This window comes from Vanessa atalanta, chromosome 13 (assembly GCF_905147765.1).
Source record: "Vanessa atalanta chromosome 13, ilVanAtal1.2, whole genome shotgun sequence".
In the NCBI taxonomy this organism is placed as follows: domain Eukaryota; kingdom Metazoa; phylum Arthropoda; class Insecta; order Lepidoptera; family Nymphalidae; genus Vanessa; species Vanessa atalanta.
In genome coordinates this window covers 10,801,044-10,810,356 of record NC_061883.1, presented here as the reverse complement: position 1 = coordinate 10,810,356, position 9,313 = coordinate 10,801,044, and the positions used below count along the sequence as shown (strand labels likewise).

General features: G+C 33.8%; 1 non-coding gene across 1 annotated transcript; it reads right to left on the bottom strand.

The window, feature by feature from the left end:
• Positions 1 to 8,516: 8,516 nt before the first annotated feature.
• Trnai-aau lies at positions 8,517 to 8,590 on the bottom strand. The gene has a single exon. It is a non-coding gene; the product is annotated as a tRNA-Ile (tRNA).
• Between the last annotated feature and the right edge of the window lie 723 nt (positions 8,591 to 9,313).

Here is a 9,313-nt window from a genome sequence, read left to right as displayed (position 1 = left end):
TGTAGACGATATTGTGGATTTTATGTATTTAATTCATGGAATAAGTAATTTCAGATGCCTCTTATAAATAAATTAAATATTTCGTCAAAACCGATTTCGTTGAATTTACAGATCGAAGCAATTGTTTTGAAAATATTTAATCTGGTAAGATGTTTCAACGTCATGTTTCGAACAAAATAAAAGCCAAATATTTTCCGACGTCTCTCGTTATAGAGGTATTCCGTATTGTATGTAGTCCTCGACCTTCTTATAAATATCTTATAACGCGGCATTCCGGGCTTGCCCTACCAGATCGAAACGCCCTTTATAGACCTTATACTTACGTAGCGATTTTCTGACGTGAACGCAGCGGCTATTATTATTTTTTAATAATAATTATATGTGATGTCGTATGTAAATATATACATTGTGTATGTATGTATATAGAAATGTCTGTAAAATATAATACATTTCGCTCCAATGTTAGAAGAAAAAATACCAGAATTTCTACACATGCTGGTTTTCTGACGTTGTTTCCTTTCAGGACGTATAAGATTTTTAAACACAACATTTTTTTTACCTAAACGTAATGTAATGTCTGCACAGATACTAAAGTAAACCAGATATATACAAATGAAATCGTAGCGAGTATGTACAAAAATATCTACGTGAGTTATAAACGCGTTACAGCGCGTGTCTGAACGGCAGGCGCGTTTTAACGATTATTAGACGAATTTTATGAACAGTAAATTTTTCTTATAGTATTAAATATCTAAACTTGAAATAAGGATTAACACACAAGTCCGTCATAATAGTTCAAATTATAAAAAAAATGTTATATTAAAATTGCTTTGAAGATATAATAGACAAACGAAGATTAATGACAGTACCATAAACTATGAAAATTTATAAAAGATAATTTATCTATGATAAATATTCAATGTTTCACTTTATCGATTTTTATTAAAATGTACAGGGTTTCGGTAAAACTTATAATTGTTAATTTTAGCGTACAATTTCTATATTTATCATTGAGTTCAAATAGACATGAATTAAATTGTTGTGATATTCGTAATATATTATTTATCTAGTTCAGACGCAGATTCCATATTTGAATTTGTAATATTAAGTTTTGTATTATAACTTTTTATTTGTTAATAGTGATATAAAAATAAATATATATACATTTTATTGCCAATATCACGATTATTCATGATAAGTAATTCAGTAAGTTTTTAATTAAACAAATCAATTGCTCGGATAAACTCATAATATTCATTAATATATCAAATATACAAACACTGAATCTACTCCAAAAGATAATATCGAAAATTAGCGATTCAAGATGGTCGCCCGGCTACCAACGACGCAACTCTTCACTAGAGCGCAGTTCAATTCCCATTGACACTCTTTTCCGACATGTATAAAAAAACAAAACGGCGCCGTCTTGTTTTTTTACAAGCACCTAGCGTCGTCAATAAGATGGTCTAGTGTAGTACTAGTTTGTATTAATGTGGAAGGTCGGAACCACGTTTTTTGAAACCATCATGGTCCACAAGAAGAAAGCTACGTAAGCTACTTAAGCTAAGTATGGGGAACCCGATGTCACTCAGCGCAGATGAAGCCGTCGTCTAGGCTTTCCAACAACCCCGATGCACTAGGCCTTAAAAATAGAGCGTCACGCTGAGTGAGATCACAGATGCATTATATCGACACGATTGTTCAACCTCTTCGATCCGTGCCAAAAACGGCCACCGCAGTGGTTTTAGTGGCTAAAAATCCAACATAACCCAGTCCCTCTAGGAGTCCGTGTACCTTTCTGAAGGTTTCCATTGTTTAATTAATATTTGTGGAAATTAAAGTAACATCGGTCGAGTTCTTGCACAGTATGCTGTTTACCTATGTATTCCTACAGAGCCGAAGTGATTTTATCCGAAGGATTGCGAGTTCAAACCAGAGGACGTACAACAGAGTTATTATGTGCTTTCATTTTTTCATATTCCATTTCATGCTAGAAGAAAAACATTGCTAATAATTCAGCATTTGTCAGATGACACTTTGTCACGTGTCATTGGATCAGTGAGAAGGATTAAGCCTTATCCTTAAGAGGAAAGGAGCCCTAAGTTTAAGAATGAAACATTTACAGGCTTTTACATTTACAGGCCGTAAATTATGATATATAATATATATCATAATTTTCGTTTTCACTGTTACTGTCTGTCTGTTACGCTTTCACTGTTAAACGACTGAACAAAACTGATGCTTGAACCCCAAGGAAGCAGCCCTAGCGCAGAGGAAAAGCCGCAGGCAAAAGCTAGTGCCATATAAAATGATTGTAAGATGACACATTCGTTGAGGTTTCATATCTGTTATATGTTCTATATAAATAGGAAGACTGCCGCAATTGGAATCTTCGGAATTTATGTTACCCATTTTATTGGCAAAAGTTATTTCCTTAATATAAAATAATATATAGTTGTGATATTTCAATTCGACTTATTCTTTATATGTTGGAAGGCGTCGGAGCATCTGCAAGCTGCATGGATACGATTTGTCAGACAGCCTGCCTGACGCCGACTTATCTTGGGAATGATTTAGCTGGTCGATTCCCCATCATTTAGGAGCTTATACGCTCGATTGATGGACGCACGAACTGATGTGTGGATTTATCAACTTGATTGCTTTCATTATGCCAACGAGTTGAGGAAGCTGTGTTCTTTTTGTTGGCTAACGTGGCTCTATTCAAGCGCATAATATTTTAATAGTATTTTTTATCGATCAATCAAATATAATTAATTGGTGTTAGGGAATTGTGCAAGCCCGTCTGGGTAGTTAACACCCACTCAACAAATATTATACCGCCAAGCAGCAGTACTCAGTATTGTTGTGTTCCGGTTTGAAGGGTGAGTGAGCGAGTGTAACAGGCACAAGGGACATAACATCTTAGTTCACACGGTTGATGGCGCATTGGTGATGTAAGGAATGCTTAATATTTCTTACAGCACCATTGTCTATGGGCAGTGTTACTATTAGCTAGTCCGCCTACTGATATAAAAAAAAATTGAATAATAAAGGAGATCACTCGAGTGAATCACCCATTTGTTAAATCAAAACATCTTTATTCAAATAGATTCTTACAAGCATATTTGAATTGACATTTTTGAAGATTTATATAAATTTAAAGTTACCACCAGTTCGAAATGTAGACTAGTAGAATATAGAAACTCAATAATTACTTGATGGTAGGACTCTGTGAAAGCCCGTATGGGTAGGTAAAATAACAGCAATACTTAGTATTGTTGTGTCCTGATTTGTATGGTGTGCCAGTAAGCCAGTATAGCTATAAGTACAAGGCACATAACATCTTACTTTCCAAGGTTGGTGGAACATTAGCGATGTACAGAATGGATAATATTCCTTACAGCGTACATGTCTATGGGCAGTGAGTACCCCTAACCATCAGGTTGCCCATTGCACGCCAACCTTATATAAAAATAAACAAATATAAAAAAAAATATGATACAATAAAATAATAAAATGTTACAGGGTCATAAAGGCTGGATAGATTAAAATTACTTAAATTAAAAAAAATAAAATAACGGAGTATCAAAATGCACTAACCGAATAACCTCTGTACCATTTTTTTATTTATTTGTTTTTTTTTTTGTTCATTTGATATATGTATATATTGATTTGTATATCTGTAACACAATGTACTGTTATTTGAAATAGTTATCAATCGTTCAATTCGGTTACGTTTTTTGGTTTCATCTCTATTTCTATCCGTATTCGTTTCTGTAATAAAATTCCGCAGATATTTTTAACTTTGTCGATTCATATATTCAAAACATTTTTTTAATTATATATCAATAAAGAATTATTAGCACAAGATTATATAGATGGTAAAAAAAAAACTTGGAGCGGATACTTGTTGATTTTTAAGCAGAAGAATCAGCAAGAAACTTAGTTGTTACTCCTTTCCAGCATTTTAAAATACAAAGTTATGTTAGTTAAACACAATTGTATATAATTCTCAGTATAATATACATTCTGAATCGGTGGTAGCTTTACTTAATATATTTCTGTAAAATTACGATTCAGAAGTGCCTGTATAAAGTATAACATACTTGAATAAAGTATATTTTTAGTTCTGTAGTCAACATCTATCATTGAAACACATGAAACAGCTTGTGTGTAAGACCTACCCGTTTACCGTGGCGGCAAACGCCATGACAGCTCTCTCATGTGGGTGACGGGTGTACCAATAAATATATATATATTTAATTATTTTTTATTTATTGACTTTCTTTTATTATAAATTCTAATATTTTCAATAATCAGCAGTTCCGATGTTTCTCATCACCCGGGCGTCCCTTAACGTCGACATTTTTTCAGCCTTCATTTTGTATATAAATTCGTACTTGAAATTCCTTTTGTAATATGACATTGTCCTCTGTTTGTTATATAAATTGACTTCAAAGATTAGTCTTTTTAAAAACACTAAATGTACAGATAGGGCCATCTGGATTTAATCGTGTTTTCGATCTAAAAATAGGTCGCACAATATAACTTGGCGTGTTACGTGGGCGTCACCCGTAGGTATAACAGAGTATCGTAAACTATAACAATTCGACGGGTTAAAAACAATCGCTCGAAGATTTTCTGTTACGGATTTCTGCGTCGCTAACAATTTGAATTATATTCTCTTAAAACTTGGCAATGCTAGGGTTAGCACTTTTAGATGAATAAAAACGGGACAATGACTTCGATAAACTAGGATTGGCACATCGTGCTTTAATTTAAAAAAGAGGTTTTATATAATCTTTTTTTTTATCAAATGCCATATAATTTATATTATGTGTTTGTTGTACATTGTACCCCATTTTATGAGGTCTAGGCTTTTTTTGTTGGTAACTTTGCTTCACTTACCTTCTATTAAGAGAAGGGATTACATGAATAATTACTTAATTAACAAAGAGAATTAATTATTAACTTGTATGATACTGTATAAAAAACGAAATGTCTCTTTCCAAAGTACAGTAAATTCCGAAAAGCTTGGACGGAGGGGCAACCCTGTGCTGACGTCAACACGACCGTGCCCGGGCAAGAGTGAGGCGGCAGTACGATTGTATTGCCATCTCACTTCGACCTTGCTTTTCCCGGGATAGAAGGTCGTCTTGATTGCGATATACGCACGGCATATTTGTCATTCGGTTATTGTGAAATAGCTGATTTTTGCGACGTCGTCGACGCTATATAATCAAAAATATTTACTTATTCAATTCCTGCTTTATAAATACGTGCTTTTGACGCGAAATATGTTTCGATACTTCACGACTTTACTCAGAAAATGTTAACGAAATTTACATATTAAATTCGAGCCTCTTAATATAACCAACTTATTATTTATGTAAATATTTGACACATTTTAACTGCATAATGGAGTTCTACGTGTTTTCTGCAATAACTCACGGATTGCGGTGCTTTGCGTATGCGTAAGAATGGAGTATGTTAACAGTTCTTGTTTGAGGTTATGACGTGGACTAAATCCTTGGTAAATGCAAGTTGTAATCACGTATCTGAGTTGTCTCTCATCATATTAATTATAAACATGGCGGACTATAGTATACGGCCATACTTCTATAGTACTTTGTTTTTAATGTTATAGATAGGTGGGACGGCAAATGGGCCACCTGATGTTAAGTAGTCACCACCGCCCATAGACATTGATACTGTAATAACTATTAACCATCCCTTACTTCGCCAATACGTCACCAAACTTAGGAACTAACATGTAACATGACCTTTGTGCCTGTAGTTTCACTCACCCTTTAAACCAAAACATAACCGTACCAAGTATTGCTGTTTGGCGGTAGAATATCTGATGAGTGGGTGGTACCTACCTAGACGGGTTTGCACAAAGCCCTACCGCCACGTGAATTATCTAAAACAAAAGTCTGTAAATGTACTGCTGCTGGGTTAAGGTCTTCACCCCTTTTGGAGCTTATTTCACCACGCTGATAAAATGCGAAATGGTGCTATAATTTAAGTGAAATTCGATATACGCATCTTTAAGGTTTTCTTTTACAGTGGAGCACGAGATAATTTTTTAAAACAAATTAACACATGAAAATTATGAGGCAACAGCTTAAGCTTGTTCAGGTTTGAATCCGTATTTCTCTTGATCTTTTTGTGTTAGTCTAGTAAGCGGACAATTTCGTATGTTGTCAAAGTCAAAAGTCAATTCTGATACGGATCTTATTTGTGGAATGAAAGATCTAATATTAATTTTCATTTTGCTACGATTTTCACTCTCCCTAGGAATATTCATAAAACTCTACCCAGTGAGCGCTTACGTCATAAAAATACATAGTCTAAATATTAAACTTCTCACTTCTCACTCAATTTGAACTCGACAATCGACAAAATGGAAATCAAAACAAACTTTATTCAAGTATGCTTTTACAAGCACTTTTGAATCGTCATTTAACAGAATTGTACTAAACGTATACCACCGGTTCGGAATATAGATCCTACCGAGAATAACGGCCAGAAATTCAGTAGCTACTGGTTTCCAACATTTGAGATACGAATTTATGTCAGTTAAATACATTATGTCGGACAAGGCAGCCAACGTGTTATATATAGAATATAGAACGAGCTTAAAGTAGAAAGGGTTGAAACAATAAATTTCGATAAAGGGATTATTCTCGTTTTAAAATAGCGATAGTTTTAATGCACGTTGCACCATCGGCTCGAGATATCGGCTTATGAGACTGTACACCACGAGATCCTGGACTTAAACGCGGACCGATAAAAAGTTATTTGCCTTTTATGACAAGTAATATTCAGACGTATATCGATGTTGTTAATGATATATTAGTATATTATTGTTTTCATATTTAACTTGAATATCTTCTGATACATATAATAAAATCCTAACTGATCGAAATCTGTACATAGAAGATATTTGAGAAAAAAATGTACTGAGGTATTTATTGAGGCAATAACAAAAATATGTTTTTTAGATTTTTTGTCTGTTTATCTATTTGTTTGTTACCGCTAATCTCCGAAACGGCTTTACCGATTTGGATGCGGTTTCCACTGACTTAAACTGTAGTAACCTTGAGGTAACATAAAGCGTTTATTTTATTAAAATCGAGATCTTATGGAACCAGGGCTGATGAGGTTAAAACCTCTTTAAAGAGTTCCAGTGGTGTTACATCAACCCTTTGTGTTTGAAAATAAATATACTATAAATATAAATGGGTACGGAACAGATGATTTTATGTTTACACCGATTCCTTCTCATTCCAAAAAAAAAAATCAATTACTTTTAAGCGAGTTCAGTGCACACGGCTAGCTTTATGTGGCTCTAAAACTATGCTTTAATCCCCGATAGCATTCCGTGTAATATCGTGGAATATACTTTACGCAGTTAGACAAATACTTATTGGGAACTACAATGCCACAACTGACTCGAAGATACACAGATATGTCAACCATATAATACTCCTACTTTTGAGGCTTAAAATCACGCGAACGGAGTCGCGGGCATCAGCTAGTGTTATAATATAATCGCTATATTTAATTAACTAAATTTTTCCCATTGTGTTTGGTGTAAGAGATTGTTAGTAAATCTCTTATTTTTTCTTTTCTCTGTCCGTGTCCTTATCTATTTGGAATAGACACAGGGTGCGTTTTCTTTCTATTCTCCTCTACCATTCGTCATCTGATCGTTCACATCCGCCTCTCTCCCTCCTCACACACTCCATCAATGTTTCCTTAGGTCGTCCTCGTCCGACGCACATGCTCATCGCTCTTATTAGTCTAATATGTAAAATAAAATAAAATGTTTTCAAGTATACAGTGTAATCACTGTCTACTTGGAAACATTTTATTACATACATCAAATATCACGTAAAACCGTTAGGTTTGATTTGTCAAACATTCCAAAGATCATAAGATCTGTATCACGGATCGTTAAGTCAAATAATTCGATTTAATGTCCAAAAATTTTAATATGTTTATGTAGGATAGTTTGATTTATATTATTTAAGGTTATGTACACTTGACTATTTCTAAATTGTTATATAAAAAATAATATTTATAAATGATTTATGGTCGTTTTCGATTGACCTCCTATACGACTGATAAAGCGAGGGACGAGAGTGCTCTCACGTTTGCATACTCGAGTTTAATATTTCCTAAGTTGGCCGTTGTGAATTGTCGCACTGAAAAGAATCTTGAAGGATATCAGTTTTACTTAAAAGTGTCATACGAAGTCTCAGCAAAGAAATTCAAAATCGAATTCGTCGTGTAACTTAATACACGCGATGCAAGAAAAATCTTATATTAGAAACGTTTTACTTATACGTTACACGTAGAAATGATGCAATTATATTTCTTCTTTTAATTTTAGAATCTGGAGAAGTTTTACTTCTAAAACGTTACAAAATGGAATAAGTAGTTTTTTAATAGAAAGTAAAAAGGTTTTACTTAAAACTGTTACCGCAATCTAAAAAAATATATATAGTTGGCCCATGAGGGGATCGAACCCGCGACCTTCGCGTTATTAGCACGACGCTCTAACCAACTGAGCTAATGGGCCGGTGGCGAGGGGCCGTAAAATAAATGAATTGTTCATCTTGAAGACTTTTTTATTATATTAAATTACATATTATTTTTATACAAATGTTTATACAAAATTATTTCGTATTTCCTACTACACTCACATATATCCAATTGTATAAACATGTTTTTGATGTAAAACACATTGACGCGCCTTCGCTGTTAATCAGAATCGTATGACGTTTGCCGTGACGACAAACAGACAGACTTGACGATCTTTTGCCATACACTCTCCTCCAAACACGACCCAAAATACCCAGCAGTGGGAAATTTACAGGCTGTTAAATTGTTTTCCCTTTTTTTTTAAGGCCGATGTAGAAAAAGTTCATTAGTTTTCTATGTTGTCTTGGGTCTGGGTGTATATGGTACCGTCGTTACTTCTGATTTCCATAACACAAGTGCTTTAGCTACTTATATTGGGATCAGAGTAATGTATGTGATGTTGTCCAATGTTTATTATTATTATTAAATCTCAGAAAAAAAATGATAAAATATGTACAAAATAATTTATAGTATTATGTATTCTTGTAACAACATAGCATTTTAGCATCACTATGTTGTGAACTGAAATACTGAAAAGCTAAAAGCTGAGCGCTTTCCTTCTCGCTGCTATGCCTTAAATTAAATTTAAGACTTGTAAGATTTTCAGTTTCTACTTTCATATGTAGCATTTTTAGTGAATACTATTTTTCTTATTATGTTC